At 41.6% G+C, this 26,021-nt stretch overlaps 2 protein-coding genes across 3 annotated transcripts in view; one reads left to right on the top strand and one right to left on the bottom strand.

The window, feature by feature from the left end:
• The window catches only part of SLX4IP (SLX4 interacting protein), a 200,968-nt gene extending 180,322 nt beyond the window's left edge, over positions 1–20,646 (bottom strand). Inside the window, exon 1 of one of the 2 annotated variants that reach the window (XM_002829951.5) lies at positions 20,346–20,646. The gene's annotated coding sequence lies outside the window, so the exon portion shown is untranslated. The remainder of the gene's footprint in view (positions 1–20,345) is intronic. The other variant, XM_054541587.2, reaches the window with a different exon arrangement.
• Positions 20,647–21,621: 975 nt separating this feature from the next.
• Positions 21,622–26,021, top strand: part of MKKS (MKKS centrosomal shuttling protein) — a 29,034-nt gene continuing 24,634 nt past the window's right edge. The window contains 1 exon segment of the mRNA NM_001131652.1: positions 21,622–21,686. The gene's annotated coding sequence lies outside the window, so the exon portion shown is untranslated.

Raw genomic sequence — 26,021 nt, 5'->3', positions numbered from 1 at the left:
TTCCTAAGGATATATCCGAGAAAAAAAAAAATAACTCCATACAAAAAAATTATATAGGAATGCTCACAGAAGCACTACTAATAATAGTCAAAAAATGGAAAAAACCCAAATGTCCATCAATTAATGAACAGATAAATAAAATGTGATATGTCATACAATAGAATATTATTTGGCAATAAAAAGGTAAATATTCCCCTTTACTGTGCTCAGCCAGGCAACTGCTTTTTCTCACCCTGGCAGAAACCTGGAGTATTTTCTGAAGAGGGTAAGACAGAGGATCTCTAGTCTGGAAAACACCAGGAAGAAGGTGGAGTCTTCTGAACAAAGAGAAATTAGGGAATACAAACGGAGACCTTCCTCTGCCTGCATGCCTCTCTACCCTGCCCACACTCTCCAGACTGCAGACTGAAACCTCCCTATTCAGAGAATTGGACTAACCTAAAAGACAGTGTCTAAAAATACTGACATAGGGGTTCCCCAAGGAAACAGCCTAAACAGATGGCTCTTAAGTGAAGTCCACATCCATAAGCCCCACACCCATATGCAGAGATTCTAGACATCTTTTAATGTTCCACTCTCAAATACAAGTAAACAAGCAGGAATCACCTACCACCTAAGGCAAGATTAAATTATGAAAGAAAACCAAACAGAGAAAAAAACCTACTTGGCTGAAACAAAGTATGGAGGGAGAAGAAAACATTTTTTAAAAATTATCATTAGGGAGATTGCAGATACTGCAGCCATAAAGCAAAAAATGACAGCAACAAAAAAAGAGAACTATCAGAAGACAACAAACTAAAACAATGATAGTTGAATTTTAAAAACTTAATAGAATGGTTGAAAGATAAAGCTGATGAAATCTCTCAGAAACTTCAGCAAAAATTAAAAAAATGAAAAGAGACAATAAATTAAAATTAAAAGACCAATATAGGAGGTCAAACACACGAAAATTAGTATGGAGACTGACCCATATTAGAGCATCTATCCCAGTGAAATTTTAGGCATTGGGGATAAAAAAAAAACTTTTTTAAGTGTGTGGGGGGTAGTAGGAGGTGGAGAACACAAAGGATCAGGAGTCAGAATTGGTTCCAAACTGCCCAAAGAAATGGAGAAATATCTTCAAAATTCTGAAGAAAATTGTTTCCAACCTCAAATTGGATTTAAACTTCAGGGGAGAAAAAAAATTCTTAGACATGCAAGTTCTTATAAAACCGTTTCATGTATTTTTTCTCAGGAAGCTACTAAAGATGTGCTTCACCAAAATGAGGAAATGAAGCAAGAAAAAGGAAACAGGAAGGGTGAGACAGGAGAAAGGCAGAGGAAAGCTGAGGATCTAGTGAAAGGAGGCCTCCATGAGAGCTGTGGGTGGACCACAAGGGAAGCACAGGTGCAGACTAGAGCAGGCCACAGGGGAGAAGCACGTCCAGGAAGATCTACACACACACGCACACGGATGAGTTTTAGACAATTTGTGGAGAATATGAGATTGAATTAGGACAGGTACATGGAAAGCTAAACAGCAGAAGAATAACAAGGCAATGACTGATTCCATGATAAACAAAAACTGCGGTAAATAAAGAGTGCTTAATACACAGCTCAGGAAAGCTAAACAGCAGAAGAAGAACAAGGCAATGACTGATTCCATGATAAACAAAAACTGCGGTAAATAAAGAGTGCTTAATACACAGCTCAGTTATGACTAGCACTTATAGTTATAATAGCAAACATTGAATCCTGACCTAAACAATATTATGCTTATGATGATATTAGAAAAATAGGGAATGTGTGTATATAAATATGGTGAGGGCACAGAGGTTAAACAGAGCAAAAGATCTCTAATGGTGATGGAATGTTTCAGAAACAAAGCAGACCAGTAAAAATAATAACCACCACAATAGCTATAATAAAGCAAAAATACAGACAGTAATTTAGTGATCTGGATCCAATTCTTTTTTTTTTAATAAAACTTTTTTACGTTATTTATTTATTTATTTTCTGAGATAGAGTCTCACTTTGTCAACCAGACTGAAGTGCAGTGGCTCAATCTAGGCTCACAGCAACCTCCACTTCCTGGACTGAAGTGATCCTCCTGCCTCAGCCTCCTGAGTAGCTGGGATTATAGGTTCATGCCACCAAGCCCATCTAATTTACATATATATATATTATTATTATTATTTTTTTTGGGACAGTTTCGCTCTTGTTGCCCAGGCTGGAGTGCAATAGCGTGATCTCGGCTCACTGCAACCTCTTTCTCCTGGGTTCAAGCGATTCTCCTGTCTCAGCTTCCCGAGTAGCTGGGATTACAGGTGCATGCCACCACGCCCAGCTAATTTATGTATTTTTAGTAGAGACAGAGTTTCATCGTATCAGTCAGGCTGGTCTTGAATTCCTGACCGCAGGTGATACGCCCACCTCGGCCTCCCAAAGTGCTGGGATTACAGGCATGAGCCACTGCGCCCGGCCTATTTTTATATTTTTTATAGAGATGGGGCTTCACCATCTTGCCCACGCTGGTCTTCATCTTCTGAGCTCAAGCAATCAACCGGCCTCAGCCTCCCAAAGTGCTGGGATTATACGTGGGAGCCACCACGCCCTGCCTGGATCCAATTCTTAAGTACTAAACTCTGCCCCAAACTGAAGAACAAGGTGAAGACAGCTCACAAGGATGGAGGAAAGGGGTTGAAGAGGACACCATCATTCACAAGCTTTGAGCATGGAACTATTTTCCTGTTGAAATTGTTAGAGCAGCTCTTCTAATAGAAATATAACGCAAGCCACAAATGAAATTTTAAATTTTCTAGTAGTTGCATTTTTAAAAAAGTAAACAGAAACAGATAAAGTTAATTTGAATAATCTATTTTATTTTATTTTATGTTTTTGAGACGGAGTCTCACTCTGTCACCAGGGCTGGAGTGTAGTGGCACGATCTTGGCTCACTGCAACTTCCACCTCCTGGATTCAAGCGATTCCCCTGCCTCAGCCTCCCGAGTAGCTGGGATTACAGGCACCTGTCACTATGCCCAACTAATTTTTTGTATTTTTAGTAGAGACGGGGTTTCACCATATTGGCCAAGCTGGTCTCAAACTCCTGACCTCATGATTCACCCGCCTCGGCCTCCCAAAGTGCTGGGATTACAGTCGTGAGTCACCGCGCCTGGCCAATCTATTTTATTTAACCTGATATAGCCAACATGTTAGCATTTCAACATGTGAGCTATATAAAAATGTTTACACGCTTGTTGTTTTAACCAAGACTTTGAAATTGGTTATATTTCTAGGACATCTCAGTTTGGACTGGTCATGTGTCAGGTGCTCAATAGACACTTGTAGGTAGCCACCATTATGGACAGCGCAGTTTGAGAGCCTTTTTTTAAACAAGAAAAACACGGCCAGGCGCGGTGGTTCACAGCTGTAATCCCAACACTTTGGGAGGCCAACGCAGGTGGATCACTTGGGGTCAAGGTTCGAGACCAGCCTGGCCAACATGGTGAAACCCCGTCTCTACTAAAAATACAAAGGTTAGGGAGGCATGGTGGTGGGCGCCTGTAATCCCAGCTACTCGCAAGGCTGAGGCAGGAGAATCGCTTGAACCCGGAAGGTGGAAGTTGCAGTGAGCCGAGATCACGCCACTGCACTCTAGCCTGGGTGACAGAGTGATACTCTGTCTCAAAAAAATAAATAAATAAGAAGGGCACTTATTTCTGTATCCTAAATATTTTAGTTCTAAAATAAGAGTAACAATACCTAACTCAAAATTATTGAAAGGACTAAATAAAATGACATACAAAAACACTAGGCCGGCCGGGCGCGGTGGCTCACGCCTGTAATCCAGCACTTTGGGAGGCCGAGGCGGGCGGATCAAGAGGTCAGGAGATCGAGACCATCCTGGCTAACACGGTGAAACCTCGTCTCTACTAAAAACCCACAAAAATTAGCCGGGCGTAGTGGCGGAAGCCTGTAGTCCCAGCTACTCGGGAGGCTGAGGCAGGAAAATGGCGTGAACCCGGGAGGCGGAGCTTGCAGTGAGCCGAGATCGCTCCATTGCCCTCCAGCCTGGGCGACAGAGCGAGACTCCGTCCCAAAACAAACAAAAAAAAACCTACTAGGCCTTCGATGAGTATTGATAATTATTACTTAGTCAACAGTGATTTTTTAGAAATTTGGTAGCCTTTGATTTTAATTTTTAATTTTTTAATTTTTGCCTATGTGATGAGATCCTAATTCTTTAAATGGACAAAAATATCTTTATCCAAACCCTAAGTCATGTTAAGTATTCATTTCCATTCTCTAAATAACATAATGCACATGACTTAGAAAAATATTTAATGATGTTTATCTTAGCAAGCCCATTTAGACACAAGTGTAAGTGGAAAAAAAGTAAGTTCCTGGGAAATCAGGCACATGTTTAAAAACAATGTATATAAAGGTTGTCCTGAAAACTTTACATGGATTTTTAAAAATTACATTATTTTTGTCTAATAAACATAAAATCAGTCACCTTAAATACATTAAATCAGGCTTGAATAATCTTGCTAAGAATTAAGGAAGTCCCTAGATGAAGGTACTTAAAAAGAATACTCAAGTGGATCAGCTAGACATGGAACCAGGAAAAAGGGGACAGTTTTGTCAATAAGTAACCATCACAGGGAAAAAAATGTGTGATCCAATTATTTTTTAATTACACACCGGTTTTCCCATATGTACTTCTTTTCCTGAAGGACAGACAGACCATGTGGAAGGCCAAGGCAAGGCTTCCACATCATATCTGCCTTGGATAGATCATGAATGAGCCATATTACAGTGAAGTTACTGTGATGGCTAATATTACTAATACAGTTACATTTTCACATTTTCAACTCACAATAAGGTTTTGTTTTTGTGGGTTTTTTTTTTACTTTTATCAATAAAACAAGAACAGCTACATTTACGATGTAGATTCTGAATTTTTCAAAGAGTACCATCAAAGTCCAATATCAAAAAAATGATCTCTAGGGATCTGGAACTGAAAAGCATGTATTTTTTATATAAAATAATATGGTCTGACAATGTAAAATAGACTACCTGGGAAGAATGAAATCTATATTCTGAATATTTTAGTCTGTTTTTAATATCATAACACACTCTGCCTCAAGTTATGTAACTTTTTCACTTGTTTCCACAATGTTTGGAAATTCAAAAAGTCACAATTTTAGGGCTAAAATAGATCTTACAGACCCTCTACTCCCAGCCTTGCCATCTGTTCCCCTAATGAGAACTTATGGGACCAGGCCAGGATCTCACAGCTGATGGCCTAACCAAGCGCTAGATAGAGTCTTGTGGGGTCCACTGAGGGCAAACTAGCACCATCTGTCACCTGTAGAATTGCCAAGGTCAGTGACTAATTGGGCTGTCAGGGTAGGTGTGACCTTCCTCCCTCTGCCTCACGCCAAAGTCCAAGTTCCCAACACAGAGTATGACATCAAATAAAGCTACATGTGTAGTGGTCCTCTCCTGTTAATCAAAGAAAGAAAGAAACTCTATAGTTAATGAAAATGAAGTTTGGATTAATTTATCACTATGCTACATAATATGGCACCCTTCATAGACAAAATATAAATAAATGAATTCTACCAAGATAAAGCCCATAACACATCTGGACAGTCAGTTGCATAGACCTTGAGCTTGCATATTTGCTAAAGTCATTTCAGATAAAGAAACCATCTCTTCTTTGGTTTATGACAGCACTAGGCATGTGCTGGGGATGAATTAAATGATGAATTGAAATCTGAAATGAACTGAGCCAATCTGCTAAGTTCCAAATATGGTAAAATCATACTTATCCAGGGTGGAAGGAGTACACACTCATGTGAGCAGCCCTCAGAGCAATGCCTAACACTAGAGGGTACTCAAGAAAAGCCTGCTGGGCGAAAAAAATGTTCCAGATAATTGGAGCTGAGCCACTTATGCATATAACCTTTTTATTTTTTTTCTGTTTTTAGGGAAATTTTCCAAAAATATACTGAATCTTTATTAATGTTCATAAAAATACCATATATTGAATATTTATTTGATATTCCCAATTAAAATTATCATCACACTGGGGAATAAACACATCACTGCCCCTGTGAGCTGCTAGCTCCTACACAAAGCTGCTCAACAGTAGGCCAGCGGGGTCGTCTGCCTGCACTCGCAGGTGATCCCAGACCTGTCAGAGTGCCTGAGTCCCTTTCTTAATTCCATTCTTAATCTTAATCAGATGGGCCTAGAAAACTAAGAGACTAAGGCTAATGTGATGTTTTCCAAGCCACTCTTACATGGATTTGCATGGACTTCGGTGCGAAGGCTTTGAGCTATCTGTTTTACATAATAAAATGACTATTACCTCTACTTCAGGATTAGGGTTTCTATAATGATGAAATCACTGGGTCATGGTACAGTGCAAAGTGTCTCTTGGATTTAAGCCTCAGCATTTAATTCTTCCCACCTCAAAAAAACAGTGGAGTTGGAAAGGTTGACCTCTATAGTCTATTCCATTTTTAAACCTCTAGAATCCAAAAATCAACAGTCGTTCAGGGTTCAAATAATGCCAGTATACAAATTCTTCCAGAGAAAAGAGTAAGAAGGAAATCATCCCACCACTCATTTTACGGAGTACTGATAGCAAAACCAGACAAAGGCAGTTAAAGAATGAAAAATCAGTCAATTCTATGAGTGAACATAGAAGCAATAATCTAGAAGCAATTTTAATCTAGCAAACCTACTTAAAAACAAACAAACATCAGAACCAAGTGAGGCATCTGAGGAGTGCAAGGTTGGCTAAACACTACAGAAATCATCACATTAAAAAACTGAAGCAGAGGCCGGGTTCAGTGGCTCACACCTGTAATCCCAGGACTTTGGGAGGCTGAGGCAGGAGGACTGCTTGAGCCCAGGAGTTCCAGACCAGCCTAGGCAACAAAGTGAGACCGTGTCTCTAAAAAAAAAAAAAAAAAACAAGAATCAGCCAGGTGTGGAGCCCCGCACCTGTGGTCCCAGCTACATGGGAAACTGAGGCAGGAGGATCATTTGAACCCAGGAGTTCAAGGCTGCAGTGAGCCATGTTTATGCCACTGCACTCCAACCTGGGTGACAGAGAGAGACCCTGTCTCAAAAAACAAAAACAAAAACTGAAGAAAAAAGGCACATAATCATTTCAGTAGAAGCAGAAAAAAAAAAAGATAACATTAGAAATCTATGAATACAAAGGAATTTCTTAATCTAAAAAACAGCATCTACAAAAATGTAACAAAATGCTTAATGATGAACCAGTAGAAACAACTTCTTTGCAACAAGTAGAAAATGTAGAACTTAAAATACCATTTAAACTAGCATCCCACAAATAAAAAGTATCTAGGAATAAAATGAAAAAAATGTATACAAGACATCCTCTGACTGATCTACTAATTTAATGCAACTCCAACCACAAACTTGAACAGGGAAACTGAGAAAGACTAAAAAAGATCAAGACACTTCTAGAAAAGGAATAAAAACAAAAACAAAAGATGGGGTTTGTCTTAGCAAAACTACTACAATGCAAGGTAAAAAAACTAATGTACTGGCAAACGGGCAAACAGGCAGAAGGGGCGGACTCCACACACCAGAAACCAATGCATGCATTTATGAAACTGATGCATGCTGGGAGCAGCACTGTGAAATTAGTGGAAACGAAGAGATGACTCATTCAATAAACTGTGGTCAAACAACTGCTCATATCTATTTGAGAAAAAATTAAATTGGACTCTATCTCATACAAGACTCAAAAATCAATTACAGATGGGTTAAAAACTCAAATGTACGAAACTAAAACCTTTCAGAGGATATTTTTATGAACTCAAAATCATAAAGGAGTTTTTTAACTAGACAGAGAAAATGTAAACCATAAAGAAAAAGAATGACAGCTTTGGCCATACTGAAATTAAAACTTTTCTAAAACTGGGAGAAAATATTTGCAATCCATATCTAACAAAGGATTTCTATCTAGAATATGTAAAGACGTCTCAAAATTCAATAGTAAAAAGCAACAGTCCAATCAGAAAATGGGCAAATGACAAACAGATATCTCACCAAGAAGGATATACAGATGGTAAAAAAAGCATATGAAAAGATATTCGACATCATTAGCCATGGGAAAATGCAAAATAAAACCACAACGAGATATCACTACATATCTACCAGAAAGACAAATAAAAAACAATAACACCAAATGCTGGTGAGGGTGCAGAGAAAATAGATCTCTCATATATCACTGGTGGGACTGTAAAAGTGGTACAGCCACTCAGGAAAAGTGACTGGAAGTTTCTTATCAATCTAAACATGCACTTACCTACAATCCAAAAATTGCTCTCCTCAGAATTTAACCCAGAGAAATGAGAACTTAGGCTCACGTAAAAACTTGTTTAAAAATGTTCATAGTAACTTCACTCTTTTTTTTTTTTTTTTTTTGAGACGGAGTCGCACTCTGTTGCCCAGGCGGGAGTGCAGTGGCCCAATCTCGGCTCACTGCAACCTCTGCTCTCCAAGTTCAAGCGATTCTCTTGCCTCAGCCTCCCAAGTAGCTGGGATTACAGGTGCCTGCCACCACGCTCGGCTAATTTTTGTGTTTTTAATAGAGACGGGGTTTCACCATCATGGCCAGGCTGGGCTTGAACTTCTGACCTTGTGATCCACCCACCTCAGCCTCCCAAAGTGCTGGGATTACAGGCATGAGCCACCACGTCTGGCCATCATAGTAACTTTATTCTTAACAGCCACAAACTGGAAACAACCCTGACATCCTTCAATGTGTGAATGGTTAAATAAACTGCAGTACATTTATACCCTGGCATATTACTCAGGCAGAGGGAATAAACTATTGATACATGCAACTTGGATGGATTTTAAGGAAATAGGCTGAGTTAAAAAAAAGCAATCTCAACCAGGCACAGTGGCTCATGCCTGTAATCCCAGCACTTTCAGAGGCCAAGGAGGACAGATCACCTGAGGTCAGGAGTTCAAGACCAGCCTGGCTAACATGGTGAAACCCTGTTTGTACTAAAAATACAAAAAATTAGCTGGGCTTAGTGGCATGTGCCTGTAGTCCCAGCTACTCAGGAGGCTGAGGCGGAAGAATCGCTTGAACTCGGGAGGCGGAGGTTGCAGTGAGCCGAGATTACGCCACTGCACTCCAGCCTGAGTGACGGAGTGAGACTCCGTCTCAAAAAAAAAAAAACGGGGCAATCTCATCGGCTGGGCATGGTGGCTCACGTCTGTAATCCCAGCACTTTGGGAGGCCGAGGCGGGTGGATCACAAGGTCAGGAGTTCAAGACCAGCATGGCCAACATGGTGAAACCCCATCTCTACTAAACATAAAAAAAAGTAGCCAGGCATCTTGGTGCACACCTGTCATCCCAGCTACTAGGGAGGCTGAGGCAGGAGACTTGCTTGAACCCAGGAGGCAGAGTTTGCAGTGAGCCAAGATCGCATCATTGCACTCTAGCCTGGGCAACAGAGCAAGACTCTGTCTTGGAAAAAAAAAAAAAAAAAAAGGGCAATCTCAAAAGGTTGTATATTGTATGATTCCATTTATATAATATTTTTGAAATAAAATTGTAGAAGTGAGGAAGAGATGAGTGGTTGCCAGAGGGTTATGGATGGGAAAGGAGTGTGTAGCTACAAAGAGGTAGCAGGAGGGAACCTGTGGCAATGGAACCATGGAACATTTCTCTATCTTGATTGTGAAGTTGGTTACATGAACATACACATGTAATAAAACTGTACAAAACCAAAGAAATGCATGTATAACTGCTTAACCCTAATAAATTCTAGGGATTAAACCAGTGTCAATTTTCTAGTTTTCATATTTGTACTACAGTTAAGGCAATATGCTCCCACTGGCGGAAACTGAATGAAGGGTTTATAGGACCTCGCTGTACATTTTTTTGTAACTGCCTGTGAATCTATATTATTTCAAAATAAAAGCTTAAAAAAATTAAAACTTCTCTTCATCAAAACATACCATAAAGAAATGGGGGGAGAGGCATCATAAACTGGGAGAAAATATTTCTAAGACATATAACCAGCAAAACATAAGTATCCAAGAAAAAGCAATCCAGGTCAGGCGCAGTGGCTCATGCCTGTAATCCCAACACTTTGGGAGGCCGAGGCAGGCGGATCAACTGAGGTCGGGAGTTCGAGACCAGCCGGACCAACATGGAGAAACCCCGTCTCTACTAAAAATACAAAAAAGTTAGCCGGGCATGGTGGCACATGCCTGTAATCCCAGCTACTCGGGAGGCTGAGACCGGAGAATCGCTTGAACCCAGGAGGCGGAGGTTGAGGTGAGCGGGGATCGCGCCACTGCACTCCAGCCTGGGCAACAAGAGCAAAACTCCATCTCAAAAAAAAAAAAAAAAAAGAAAAAAGAAAAAGCAATCCAACAGAAAAATGGGGAGAGGTGGTCCCCAGAGTAAGGTGCCCCTGCCTCCCAACAAAGTCTCTGCAGGTCTGGCAAGGCAGCAGGGGGTGGAAGGAGAGCTTCTCATCCCTTCTGTTATTTAGGCCTTGACAACCACTGTGCAACATCCAACCATGAGACTTTTATATCCTCTGGGAGCTGAGGGGCATGTCCCTCACTATTCTTTTACAAAACCCAATTAGTTGTGATATCTAAACACAGAAGAATTGACGGAGAATCTGTGGGGAACACATGTTCTCTTCCCTTACTACATGCACACAGCCTGTTATCTGGGATGGAACAGATGACAGTCATGGATGGGCCCATCCGCCTCCCATGAGAAGGAAAAATCACAACATGGTGCTATGGTCTACATGTTGGTATCCCCCCAAATTTATATGTTGGAACCTAATGCCCACTGTAATAGTATTAACGGTGGGGACTTTGGAAAGTGATAAATAATGAGGGCTCCATCCTCACGAATGGGACCAGTGCCCTTATTTTAAAAAAGGCTCAAACAAGCTCCCCAGCCTCTCTACCTTATGTGAGGGTACAGCAAGTAGGTATCATCTTCGAAGGAGAAAGCAAGCCCAGGCCAGGCGCGGTGGCTCACATCTGTCATCCCAGCACTTTGGGAGGCTGAGGTGGGTGGATCATGAGGTCAGGAGTTCGAGACCAGCCTGACCAACATAGTGAAACCCCATCTCTACTAAAAACACAAAAATTAGCTGGGCATGGTGGCGCACACCTGTAATTCCAGCTACTCAGGAGGCTGAGGTAGGAGAATCACTTGAACTCGGGAGGCGGAGGTTGCAGTGAGCCGAGATTGTGCCATTGCAATCCAGCCTGGGTGACAGAGCGAGACTCCACCTCAAAAAAAAACTCACCAGACAGTGAATCTGCTGGTGTCTTGATCTTAAACGTCCCATTCTCCAGAACTGTGAGCAATAAATTCCTATTGTTTATAAATTACTCAGTCTAAGGTATTTCGTTATGGCAGCACAGGCAGACTAAAACACATGGTGATGCCAGGAGGTCCAGACCCCAAAGAAAGGGTTATCCTGAGGACACCCCCACAACTACAGCCTCTTAAAGTACCTCTAATCTCTATCCTTATACTTCCCCATCCCCAAACCCAACATTAGAGGTATCTGAGCATGAGTCCCCTATTCAAAACTCTTCACTGGGATTTCCCACAGCATCAGAAGCCCTTTTGTTGGTGCTTGTATTAATCTGTTCTTGCAATGCTATAAAGAACTACCTGAGACTGGGTAACTTACAAAGAAAAGAGGTTTAACTGGCTCGCAGTTCTCCAGGCTCTACAGGAAGCATGGCTGGGGTGGCCTCAGGAGACTTACAATCATGGTGGAAGGCAAAAGGAGGCAGGCACGTCCTACATGACTGGAGCAGGAGGAAGAGAGAGAAGAGAGAGGTACTATACACTTTTAAACAACCAGAGCTTGAGAGAACTCACTATCCTGAGAACAGCAAGTGGGAAATCTGCCCCCATGATACAATCACCTTCAACCAGGCCCCTCCTCCAACACTGGGGGTTACAATTCAACGTGAGATTTGCTCAGGAACACAAATCCAAACAATATCAGTGCCCTTGCCCAAACCTCCATCTAATGGCACAGGCAACTTCACACCTGTAATGCCACCACATAACCAACTCCTGGCACATGTCCTTGAACATGCAGCTCCAGCTCTCCCTGCCTTCACCCATGCATGCTGCACTGTGGAATGTCCTCTCCTAAAGCGAGTTGAGTTATCAACTGAGTTACCAACTCAGATGCCACCTGTTCCTTGGAGCCTTCTATGAACCAAGTGAATTGCTCCTTCTCTGGGACACACCTGAACCACCTCTACTCTCACGCTTAGCCCACTGAATTATAACTAACTCTGGTCCTCTCCCTGACTATAAGACTCCCAGGGACAGGGTCCATTCATCTCCTCTTTAATATTTGGGGTGTGGCACAGTTATGCATTAATAGTTTGCTGACTTGGGTCCATTGATGTTACTAAATCAGACTGTGGTTTTTTGTTGTTGTTTTTTTTTTTTTTAGATTTATACCTATTTATCCAACGTATCTTTACTGTCCCTAAATTCCAAATTCCACAGTAAGCCTTCCAGAAAAAGAGGTCAAGCACTCTGGACCTATTTCACCAAATAAATAACACTTCAGTTATATATAATCATACAACCCAAGCTGAGAGTTGTAATTCATGTAAACACATACCCAGAAGATCCTAGTGTTTCATATTGAAAATAATGGGCAACAGATTAGAGGTATGGTTGAAGTTTATACCGCAAAAATGATGTTTTTGGTGCATAAATTTCTTTGTCTTTAAAATACTGGCATTTTAACATTCATTTAAATGGAAAAGATATTATTAGCTTCTATCTTAAGTAAGTTTTAAATCAAGGAACATCCTGAGGCTTTTCTAAAATTTTTTTACTGATCATTAAAAAGCAAATGTGCACACACACACAAAAAGCAATAATGCATCTTAAATGATTATTTTCCTAGGCCCTCAAAGTTGCTTTCAGGAGGATGCAGCAAGCTCAGTTATCAGGTTTACAGAATAAATGTTAAAAAGCCTTTGCTACCAGAGCCGGCAATTCAAGTCTAAATTCAGTGGCATTTTTATTTAGTTGCCTGTTTTTAAGAAGTGTAGGACAACCCAAAAAGATCAATTTTCCAAATATCTGAAAGTATATAATTTACGTAAGTATGCTGAGAAGTTAGAGTATATTATAACTTACAAATGATGCCTCATCTTCTATTGTGCATTCTTGAGTCCACTCTCTCAGGCCTAAAAACAAGCATTCTTTCACAAAGAGGAGACTTTGATAGGGTATGACCCACCAAAAATATGATTACATGTGTGTTTTTAGTGGAGTGAGAAAGATCCTAAGAGCCTTAAAAAATTAATTTGGGGAGGGAATGGAAGTAGATTAAACAATATCACATGGTTGTCCTGTCATTTAAATACAAAGCAGAGATAAACTCCAATAAAGAAAGTCAATGACCCTCTAGATTATTCTGTGGGAAAATCCAAGGCACTCTGAAATTCACATTTGTCTTCTTTCTAGTGTTGCTGGCCTGTGTCACAAGCAAATGCTCTCATTAAATAGACCAGAAATTAGGCTTCTAATCTCCAGATTTCAAATTTTATCTAGGAAATTATTATGCTTCTTTCTATCATCTTAAAAAACTTTCATTAGTTATGGGAACAGAAACAGAAAACAGCAAAGGCAAAGCCCTAGAACTTCTGAAGTTACAGCTATAATTCAAGAATGAGAAATCATTTCATTGTTGTCCTCTCCCAACACATGCACCAATCTTATCACCAAAACAACCAATATCAAGGAACGAATCACAAACTTAACAAAAGACCTAGGAAAAATGACAAATGAGTGAAGGCCTCACTGGTGACCACTCAGATAAAGTCTGAAAGGCAACTTCAGTGTAAAAAAGAATTAGCTTTTGCTGTTATTCAGATGGTAATTCTGAATGCCAAAGTTTACTTATAAAAAAAACAAAAACAAAAACAAACACGTCAGATTCAACAATGGAAAGAGGATAATGCAAGTAACAAAAAAATTAGAACTTTTAAAAATCCTTTGTCACTAAATGTAAGTCAAACATTGATACTCTACCCAGAATAATTCCATGGAACAGTCCTACCTTTTAGTGACTCTATACTCTCAACCTAGTCAGTTGACCCATGATCTGAGCCTCCCCTTCCTGCTGTGCCCACAGAAAATCCCCACCAGCCACTGCATGGGATGCTTTACTAATAGGCAAAATCTAGTAGGTTTTCATTGTTGTTGTTGTTGCTGTTGTTGTTGTTGTTGTTTAGAGACAGAGTGTCGGTCTGCTGCCAGGGCTGAAGTGCAGTGGCGTGATCATGGCTCACTGAAACCTCAACCTCCCCAGGTTCAAGTGATCCTCCTGCCTCAGCCTCCCAAGTAGCTGGGACTACAGGTGTAAGTGACCATGCCCAGCTAATTTTTGTATTTTTTGTAGAGATGAGGTTTTGCCGTATTGCCCAGGCTGTTTTCTAAGTCCTGAGCTCAAACACTCCACTTGCCTCAGACTCTCAAAGTGCTGGGATTACAGGTGTGACTCCACCATGTCCGGCCTGAATCTAGTTTTTATTTAATACCTAGTCAGAAACAGACATAGGCACCCAGACCTGGTGCATGTCCTTAGGTTCTTGTAAAACCCATCCCTTCAAATTCTGACTCTTCGTCTGACCTGAGACAGGCTATTCAACTCCTTTAAGTCTCTGGTTTTCTTACCTCTGAAATGGGATAATAACAACAGTTTCTATTTCATGGCTCCTGTAAGGATTACATGAGATCAGATATGTAATTATGGGGCCTAGTGCCTGATACACAGTGGGTGCTCAGTCTTTTAAACAGAATCATTGCAACAACAAGAGCACAAGCAAACAGCACATGATCAATCCACTTTGTAACCCAAGAACTCTGATAACCAATGTTTTCCAGTCACTTTACATAGAAAAAAAAGTTCTGATAATCATTAATAAAATAGTTTTAAAATCTAATCATTTCAAAGCAAAAACTGTTATGATGGGGAACAGATCACTGGTTGCCAAAGGTGAAGGGGTAAGGAACACTACAAAGGGGTGGCAGAAGGGAAGTTGGGGAGGAAGGAGCTGATGGAACTGTTCCATGTGCTGATTTCGATAGTGGTTACAAAACTCAATGCACTGATTAAAACTCTGAAAACTACATACCCAAGAATAATTTTATTTTACATAAATTAAAAATAATTTTTATTTATTTATTTTTTAGTTTCTAGGTTTTTCTGAGACAGAGTCTCACTGTGTCACCCAGGCACTTTAGTGCAGTTGCACTATCTTGGCTCACTGCAACCTCTGCCTCATGGGTTCAAGCAACTCTCCCACCTCAGCCTCCCAAGTAGCTGGGATTACAGGTGTGCGCCACCATGCCCAGCTAATTTTTGTATTTTTAGTAGAGACAGGGTTTCACCATGTTGGCCAGGCTGGTCTCAAACTCCTGATCTCAAGTGATCCGCCGGCCTCGGCCTCCCAAAGTGTTGGAATAACAGGCGTGAGCCACTGTACTGGGTCCAGAATAATTTTTAAATGCAAAAAAAAAAAAAAAAAAAAAAAAAAATCCAATCTTTTCTAACTAGAAGATAAATCAAAAGTGACACAAATGAATTTCTATGTCCATGATATTGTAATAGCCATATTCTATATATTATCCTATAATTAACATCAGTCAAATCCAATTTTAAACCACCTCTGATTTATTCAAGCACAAAACGTCCATACTAAAATAAACACAAGTAACCGCTTTTACATAATAGAAGCAAAAAGACTTTAGAAATATACTTACATCAACTCAAAATATAAGTGGTACTCCCCATCTCCCTGACAAAGGGGAGTTTTATGACATTATAGGGTTGGCTTTATAGATCTCTACCTTGCTACCTAATAAATAGGTTTCTTCATGTGCATGAATTATTGTCCTCAATCTCTAAAAAGCAGACTTGAGGTTTAATACAGCTTAAAATGATTAGACATGTACATGTCAAGAACTAACAATCCACTTAAAAGTCAATGCACACATTTTGCATTTTTAAAAAGCCATGTTTCATCACAAAACATTAATTCATAAACTACATAACAGCAAAGGTGAAGTTTTAATACAAACATGCTTTATGACTATCACCTCTTGGTTTCACTGTATACAGAAGGCTTCATTACCAAATAATTAAACTTCTAAAAAAATTGTTAGGCCAGCCCCCGTGGCTCACACTTGTAATCCCAGCACTTTGAGAGGCCAAGGTGGGAGGACTGCCTGAGTCCAGGAGTTTGAGACAGGTCTGGGTAACATGGTAAAAACCCAACTCTACTAAAGATACAAAAAATTAGCCAGGCACAGTGGTGCACACCTGTAGTCCCAGCTACTCAGGAGGCTGAGGCATGAGAATCACCTGAACCCAGGAGGTGGAGGCTGCAGCGAGCTGAGATCATACCACTGCACTCCAGCCTGAGAGTGGGACCCAGTCTCAAAAAAATGAAAAAAGAAAAAAACGTTTTTAATTAAAATAAGCTAGAGAAGAACAAAGCAATGTGAGAATGAGTATTGTAAAAATAAGAACAAACCAAATGTCCATCAATTGGTGAATGTGTAAACAAATTATTATATATCTACACAATGGAATACCTCTGAGTAATTAAAAAGGAATAAACTATCAAAACTCCCAACAACAAAGATGGTTCTCAAAATAATTATGATGGCCAGGCGTGGTGTGGCTCATGCCTATAATATCAGTGCTTTGGGAGGCTGAGGCAGGAGGATCGCTCGAGACCAGGAATTCAAGAGCAGCCTGTATAACACAGCAAGATCCTCTCTAAAACAAAATAAAAATTAAAAAAAAAAAAAATGATGATGATGATGATGAAAGAAGCCAGACTAACCCGTACCCCTCAAAAAGCACATACTCCAAGATTGCAGTTAGATAAAAACCTAGGAAATGTGGCCGGGCATGGTGGCTCACTCCTGTAATCCCAGCACTTTGGGAGGCCAAGGTGGCAGATCATTTGAGGTCAGGAGTTCAAGACCAGCCTGACCAACATGGTGAAACTCCATCTCTACTAAAAATACAAAGAAAAATTAGCTGGGCATGGTGGAGGGAGCCTGCAATCCCAGCTACTTGGGAGGCTGAGGCAGGAAAATTCCTTGAACTCAGGAGGCGGAGGTTGCAGTGAGCCAAGATCGCGCCATTGCTCTCTAGTCCAGGTGACAGAGGGAGACTTCATCTCAAAAAAAAAAAAAAAAAAAAAAAAAAAAAAAAAAAACACCTAGGAAATACAATGCAAACTTATCTACAGTGATAGATCAGAGGTCTCCTGGAAGAGAAGTGGCTGGAGGGATGACAATGGGGCAAGAGGAAAATTTTAGGGGTGATGGATACCTTCATTATCTTGATGAGGTGATGGTTTCACTGGCATAAACATATCAAATTGTACATTTTAATATGTGCATTAACTGTATAACAATTACACCTCAATAAAGCTGTTTAAAAAATACATAAAGAAAAAAAAAAAAAAAGCCCTCTTCCAGGCCTGGTATATTGTGTTTATATCACCCTCTTTTCTAAACAAGTTCATATCCTGAAAAGTCACAGAACTGTAATACCTTTCCCCTGGTGATTTGCATGCATAAACAAAACCTTAAAGCCCAGAAATTTAATAATAATAAAATTTAACAATAGTTAGTTAATATTTACATGGCTGTGACTATGTGCCAGGCACCATTACAAGCATTTTTCTTGTATGAATTTCTCTAACGCTCACATCAACCCTGTTTTACAGATGGGGAAACTGAGGCAGTGAAGGGATAAGTTATCTGATCAAGGTCACAAAGCTGATAAGTAGAGGAGCCAGAATTTGAACCCAGGGAGTCTAGCTCTAGAGTTAATTTCCTAACCCATCACGTTCTACTGCCACACACAATATAAGGTATGTTAACACTAGAAGCAACGAATATTGTACTTGTAAAATACTTTTCTTTCTCACACTCACAGAATATAAACATTCACTACAATTGGCAACACCACATGAAACTAAATAAAAAACAACAGTGGCCTTATTTTCTTTTCCCAATTAATAGATGGAGGGAGGAGAAGCAGAAAGGTTGGACAACTTTCTTAGGACACAGAGCAAATAATTGGCAAGTTGACCAGTTACTGGGAAGCTGGTTCCTTACATTCTTAATCCAGATCTTTTCATGGTTTTCAAAATCCCGATTATTTTAAGTAACACCATAAGGGAGAGAAAATCTAAGATAGCAACATAAAACGTAAAAGTTGTTTCTGTTTTCTCATACTCTTTACTGGCTCATTAATTTCATCCAGAGGGTCTCAATCTCTGCAGATACAGGTCTAGAGTCTGTTTTTAAAGCTCCCAGGTGATTGTTACATGCAGCCAAGGCTGATAACTCTTGATTTAGACTTCTCATTAAAGAAAGACAGAAGGCAGCTGGGTGCAGTCACTCATGCCTGCTTTCCTGCACTTCGACAGACCAAGTCAGAAGGATCGCTTGAGCCCAAGAGTTGGAGGTTACAGTGAGCTATGATCCCGCCACTGCACTTCAGCCTGGGCAACAGGGTTATACCCTGTCTCAAAAAATAAAAATAAAAGAAATAAAATGGGAAGACAGAAGAAAGCAAGGTGCCACAAAAAGCTTTGGTAAACCAAGGCCCAAGGTTTTCCAAGTCAGTATTGAACTGCTGTCCACATGCAAACTTTTGAGTTCAACTTTTAACAAATTAAAAGTACAAATATGCATACAAGATATGAGAAAGCAAGAAGCACAGTAAACAACTTTTTAAAAAAAACGCAAACCAGTGGTAAATTGGATGCTAAGACTTACAAAGAAAACCCTACATTTCAGATGTTATGTCATAACAGAAATTACATAAAAGTATATTGGGATGACAAAATCCCTTTTCAACTTTTTGGAAAGCTAAATTGACGCCCTAACATCAAGTCAATGAACTAAAAGCACAGAAAAACCTGTCAAATATCCACTGCATTTAGAACATGCAATAAATTGATAATACACTGTGAATCTAGTTAAGAAGCACGGGTTGAACAAAGAATGGGCCAGGCCGGGCGCGGTGTCTCAGGCCTGTAATCCCAGGACTTTGGAGGCCAAGGCGGGTGGATCACCTGAGGTCAGGAGTTTGAGAACAACCCGGCCAACATGGCGAAATCTGTCTCTACTAAAAATACAAAAATTAGCCGGGGGTGGTGGGGCGCGCCTGTAATCCCAGCTACTGGGAACGCTGAGGCAGGAGAATTGCTTGAACCCGGGGGGCGGAGATGGCAGTGAGCCAAGATCGCGCCACTGCACTCCAACCTGGGCAACAGAGCGAGACTCCATCTAAAAAAAAAGAAAGAAAGAAAGAAAGAAAGAAAGAAAGGGCTGTATCTTTAGCCCATACCCTGAATCAATGTTCCTTGAACTTTAAGGTACACTTCTTGAGGAAGATTCTGATTCTGCAGCTCTGGGGTGAGAGGCATGAAGTGTAATTCTAACAAGCTCCCAGGGGATGCTGATGCTGCTGGTAGGTGGAACAAACTTGGAGCAACAAGGCCCTAAGTAACTGGAATATTAGTTGTAACTCTAGCCAACTGGCTTACAAATATCGTTATGTCTAGGATCCAAGAAGTAAGTGTCAATACGATTAATTCCTACACCCGGCCAAAAAAATTAAAAACTAAAAATTAAAAAAAGGGTTCAGGGGAAGGAGAAAGCAAATACTTGTTTATACAGTCTAGCAGTGCTAAGAACCATAAAATACTGTTATTTGTCTCAACCTAGTAGATGTCAAGGTGATAAAATGTAGGCTCCATGAGTTAATGGATTTTTTTTAGCTAACTCCTTAATCCTTATGGCCTAGCATAAATTAGGTACTAAAGAAATGCACTGAATAAATGAATGAATGGGAAGTATATACAAAGGCAATCTGTATTTACGTCACATCTCCAAAAATGTCTGGGAAGGGGGAGGTATTTGTACTTCTGGATGCAGGTAGCCATGATTTGATACAAATACCTGGCCCGTCTACTGCATTCCCTTTGTCCAAAGATAGTTAACTTTCCTGAACAGTATTTCCACCGTAATACCCATGCTCCTGGCATCCTGATGTTTAGCAACTTTTTGGCTTTTTGAAAACAATGAAGAAAGGTGGAAGTACAGGGAGAAGGATTCGGAAAAGTCTCAAAAAATCAAAGCAAAAAACCAGGAGGGAGAAGATGGGCAAACAGTTCAGTTCACTTGAAGGAACATCTGAGGTTGTCAGAGGTCCATGTGCTTACCTATGATGGTGGCGGGGTTTGGGCTCGGGCTTTTATATGTTTTGTTACTGTCCAGGGTCACTGGTGGAGTAGCACCTGGCTGTGGAAACTCGGACTACACAGGTAGCCGGAACTGCAGCCAACCTTCAGAAGCTTAAGGGAAGCACTTTCGCGCTTACTTCCTCCTTCCCAGGGTCTCCGCGCGCGTTTGGGAACTCAGCCACCGCCCAAACACAAAATGATCTAGGCAGCTTCGCTGCTGGATTGAGGCCACAGCCAGGATTTAAGATGGCAGCGAAACACTTCGATGGCCCGCGGAATCTGCCCAAAAGAAAAATGGCCTCCGTTCAGAATATCGCGGCTTTCAAAGTGGGCCCAAAACAAAAATGGCGCCGGACGCAGGCTACTCAAAGGCTGGGAACCCAATAACTGATTAGCAAGTAACGAATCAAGGTTAACTCACGGTGCTAGGCAGTTGAACTAACCGAGAGAAAAAAAACGGCTTTTCTGTGGTATGTTTTCTTAACATTGGAAAATGACTAGCTCAAGAATGGAACATATATTCGGTGCGAAAGATTATGGGAAAGGAAAGGTAGCTTTCACAGTGCCGGATAAATTTTAATGAAAATAGCCATGTTTGAACATAACTTTCTATATATTTTTTATTGTTAAAAGAGAATAAAAGGTTTGTTCTGGAACCCAGAAGCAGGATGGGGAAATACCGGATGAATTAGCTAATCTGTGAAGAGTACCAGCTGTAAAAGTCCGCACTTCCCTGTAAGCCCTCAGGAAGGACTGAGGGCGGATGCTTTAGAAGGCAACTAGCTCTCACGGCGCATGTCCGTTTTCCAACCCCGATCCCGGGAGGTACTGGAGGGTAAAAATCCTGATTTTCGAGACAACCGCACAGAGAGGCGGGAAACTGGCGCTGAGTGACAAATCCAAGCGCTTTGTGATTGGTCATGTCAGGACAGAGGGCAGAGTGCAGTGGACTATTTCTTTCATTCATTCAGTAAATCATTGTTAAGCGCTCACCAAAAGGTAGAAGCTGTGCCATTTTGATATGTTATTTAAATTTTATGCGTTCTTTTAAAATTTCTGTTTCAACAATTTGCTGGAATATACGCTGAATAAACTTCGGTCCTCGTTTTTTCCGGTGACGGCCGCAGTTGGCTGGAGCTTCACGGAAAACGCGGAGAAGCGGAGTGGGGGCGGCCCGGCGCCGACCGCAGAGCTGCGCGTGCTCCGTGCCCCCGCGCGACGCGAAGGTTGCTGGGATCCACGGCAGGAGCGGCTGCTTGAGATCTGTTTCTGGGGCCTCTGGCGGTGGCGGCCTGGGGCGGCGCGGCGGCTGGTGGGCAGGTGAGAGCACGGGGACTTTAGGTGGAAAAGCCCGCTTTCTGTCCGGCCGAAGAGAGGGGAAGGGGCTTGTAGGCGCCTCCCTCTCCACCCCCAAAGGTCACCGGTGTCCTCACTGAAGGATATTTGAGGGCGGGTACAAGGAGGCGGCTGGCTCTCTGTAGGAGGCGAAAGACCGACCTCTGAAATAGCTGCCGATGGTAAATGTTGCGGTCGGCACGGATGCGGGCGGCGAGGAGGTCTTCCAGCTGGTGGGGAGAGCTGGAGGGGTGGCGCCACCCCACGCTCCCACCTGCGCTGCCGCCTTCTACGCCGAACCTGTGACTCCCCGTTCCCTCCGTCGCTAGGAGGGGCCCCTTGTGCCCCTGTCTGTCTGGAGGGTGCACGGTGTACCCCAGGCTGTCGGGAGGTGGGGGCCTCCCTCTGACGGCGTCAGAGCCGTTGTGCAGCATGGCCCTGCCAGCTGCGTGAAAGCAGCCGCGGGTTTTGCAGGGCTGTGGACCTTGCAGGGATAATCTTCTAAGGTCATGCTCATATTCCTCCCAGATGAGACCATACCCAAATCCTGTTGCCGTTTCAGAGACTCTCAATATGATGGTTTCATTCATTCATTAACATCTTCAGTTTATCCATGAACAGATATACACGTGTCTACAGCACTGCCGAGTTAGTAGATACAGCAGTGACGAAGATGGACTTGCACGGTCCTGACTCCATGTTCTAGTGATGGGGGAGAAACAATACTGTCCCTATCCATGAGTTCCGCATGTGTGAATTCAACCAGCTGCGGATAGAAAATATTCTGGGGCAGCGGGGTTTGGTGGCTCATGCCTGTAATCCCAGCACTTTAGGAGCCCGAGGCGGGCGGATCACTTGAGTCAGGAGTTTGAGGCCAGCCAGGCCAACGTGGCGAAACCCGGTCTCTACTAAAAGTACAAAAAATGAGCCGGGCGCAGTGGCGCACGCCTGTAATCCCAGCTACTTGGGAGGTTGAGGCAAGAGAATCGCTTGAGTCCTGGAGGCGGAGATTGCGGTGAGCGGAGATCACGCCACTGCGCTCCAGGTTGGGCGACAGAGACTCTATTTAAGAAAATAAATAAATAAAAACATTCTGGGGGAAAAAAGATGGTTGCATCTGTACTGAACACATGCAGACCTTTTTTCTTGTCATTCCCTAAACACTGCAGTGTAACAACTACTTACATAGCATTTAACGTTGTATTAGGTATTATAAGTAGCCTAGAGATTATTTAAGGCACATGGAAGGAGGTGGCAAGTTGTGTACAAAACTACATGATTTTTTTTTTTTTTTTTTTTTTTTTTTTTTTTGACAAAGAGTCTCGCTCTGTCGCCCAGGCTGAAGCTGGATCTTCGCTCACTCTGCAACCTCCGCCTCCCGGGTTCAAGCAATTCTCCCTGCCTCAGCCTCCTGAGTAGTTTGGGATTACAGACACCCGCCACTGCACCTGGCTAATTTTTGTATTTTTTAGTAGAGATGGTGTTTCGCCATGTTGGCCAGGCTGGTCTTGAACTCCTGACCTCAGGTGGTCCACCCGCCTCGGCCTCCCAAAGTGCTGGGATTACAGGCATGACCCACGGCGTCTGGCCTACTACACAATTTTTAAATCAGGGACCTGAGCATCTGGATTTGAGTAGCCATCATGGGTCCTGGATGCAATCCCCCAGATACTGAGGGGTGATTGTACATTGATATTGAGCAAGATGTTTCTAGATTGTCCTAGGTTGGGTTTCCTGAGAATCAGACTCTGAGGAGATTTAGAGGCAGGACATTTACTAGAGAAGACTTTTTGGATGATTACCAAGGAAGAAAGGAAGCAGGATTGGGCAATAGAAAAAGTTAAGCTGCAGTGAAGTCTCAAGGATGTTCTCCACCAGTCCCACAGGAACTCTAGTGCTGGGTTGGCCCTTCAAAGTTGAAGAGAAGGGCCAGGCTTTTATACCCCTTGATTGATCTGTCGTTGGATGTCTGTTAACCTGGAAAGGGCCTAACTTCAACTCTCTTCAGCCAAGTCAATCATGGACGGAGACTGGCAACCGAGGTCTGTCTCAGCACTTCCAGGAGCTGAGGAAATAAGCCTTTCATTCCTTAGAGGGATCAGGGTGGTACATCACAGCATTCACCACAAAGGTAGGGCTTTGAAGGAAACACATGTACTAGAGAATAATGGAGAGGGAGAGGGAAAACACTTTAGGTTGAGTGCTCAGAGAAAGGCTGTCTGAGTAGGTGACATCTGAACTAAGAGCTGAAGCAGAAGAATAAGCCATCCTCTGTGGACCAAAGGGAACAAGATTCTCTACTTTTCTGCTATGCACTAGGAATATGGCAGAGAAGACAAATGGCTGCTACCTTCTGTTATAGTGGGTGGCAGTGACTAGTTTTTCTAGATCTTGACTCCCTGCTGTAACTAAAGATGGAGTAAGTAAAAATGGATTGAGACTAATTCAGAGGAGGATAGAGGAAAAAATGAGAACCATGATTTTGAAAAATGAGTCAACCTGGTAAAGACTTTATGCAGTTTTTTGTGGGGGTTTGGTTTGGTTTGGTTTTTGGTTTTTTGACCCTATACAGCATTGAGTTATGTTTTATTAAGATTGTCCCATTATCTTCTCAAACCTGTATTCTCCTTGAGGACAAGAATCATGCCTTACTCTTCTTGGTAGTTCCCCCCTGAGCCTAATAGTCTTGCTAGCACCTAATAGACACTAAGTGAACATTTGGATAGAATTAATCTTGTACATATTTGAAGTGAAAATTGCTAATCCCTAAATGTTGTGAACGTGGAATACATGACTGTGTTTGGATTTGTCTTTACAATATTTCCTCGCCTTATAAGTTAGAACCCAATTTTAGTCAGAATATTCGAGATAATATATAATTGCTTTGATCAAGCGGGAACCTCCAGGGGTGCCTATTTTTATATATGATTTGTATAAGATAATATACTCCCAATAAAAGTAATGCCTGCCGTGTATTGAGCACTTCCCACATGCTAGGCACTGTACTAAGCTATGAATATATATAGTTCTCTTCATAATGTGGCCCTCTATTTCAGATCATGATATTGAGGCAGGAGAGAAGTAATTTGTCCAAGACCATAACTAATTTGTGATGGAGGTTAGAATTTGATTCTCACCATTACTCAATGCTTTTGCTCTTAAGTGACCAACAACGTGCCTGAAAATGTAGACCAAGTTTCAGTCATTGTAGGATTCTCACATTTGATCACTTGGCTGCTCTATTAATTGTTATTAGAGAAACAAACATGAAATTATTCACCCTGTCTTTGCTGCTTTGCTCTGTATCAGTTTTCTGATTTCCTTCACAGCTTTCCTGGCTCTCACTTTAGAAGCTTGACAGTTATCTGTCCTATAATATCCTAGAATCTAATTACCAGATTCACTACCCTAGTCAAACCCCAAAGACCTCTGAACCTCTCTGTTGAGACTGGGTATTTTTATTCTTAGCTAACTAACTGAAACTGCCCAGAGAAGTGGGCCTTCCTTTATGGGGACCACTTCCCTTAGTTTGGGCATTAATTCTAATCCTCTCCAGTTCTTGCTATACTACAGGTTAATGCCAGTAATGCTTTTTTCTTTTTGACATAATCAAAATAATAATAGCTAACAATTACTGAGCCCAGACTAAGTGCCAGGTATTGTGATAACTGCACAGCAAGCTTGTGATATGGATGTTATTATTCACGTTGTACACACAATGGAACTGAAGCACAGTGAGATTAAGTGACTCATCCAAGGCCACACAGCCAGTTGTAAAGTGGTAAGTGGAAATTCAAAGCCAGGTAGTATGAGTCCACAGCTCCTCCCTTAATCACTACATGACAATGCATTCTTACAAAAATGATTTAAAGTGCTTGACTTTCTGAAAACTGGTAGGCAGGATCTAGATCCTAGTGGATTTTTCTTTCTGCTGTACTAAGAAATTTAGATTTCACTCTAGTCAAAAATGTCACTAAAGCCTTCTAAAGCAAAGCAGGAATACAACCAGATTTGTTTTTTGTTGTTGTTTTTTTTGTTTTTTTTGCAAGATGGCTATATTAAAAGTGTAGAGAATGGATTAGTGGAGGTAGATTGGAACAGTGGGTCTCAAACTTTAGCTTCAGAATTACCTAAAGAATTAATTAAAACACATTACTGGACCCCACCCTAGAGTTTCTGACTCAGTAGGTCAGGAAGGGCAGCTTGATAATTTTTGTTTCTAATAAATTCCCAGGTGTTGCTAATGGCACTGTTGAGAGGACCACACTTTGAGAACTACTGGAATCGAAGCAAGGAGGTCATGTGAGGGCACAAGGGTCT

Source organism: Pongo abelii, chromosome 21 (genome assembly GCF_028885655.2).
Source record: "Pongo abelii isolate AG06213 chromosome 21, NHGRI_mPonAbe1-v2.0_pri, whole genome shotgun sequence".
In the NCBI taxonomy this organism is placed as follows: Eukaryota; Metazoa; Chordata; class Mammalia; order Primates; family Hominidae; genus Pongo; species Pongo abelii.
The sequence above is the reverse complement of the archived record's forward strand: the minus strand, read 5'-3'. Positions and strand labels throughout refer to the sequence as shown.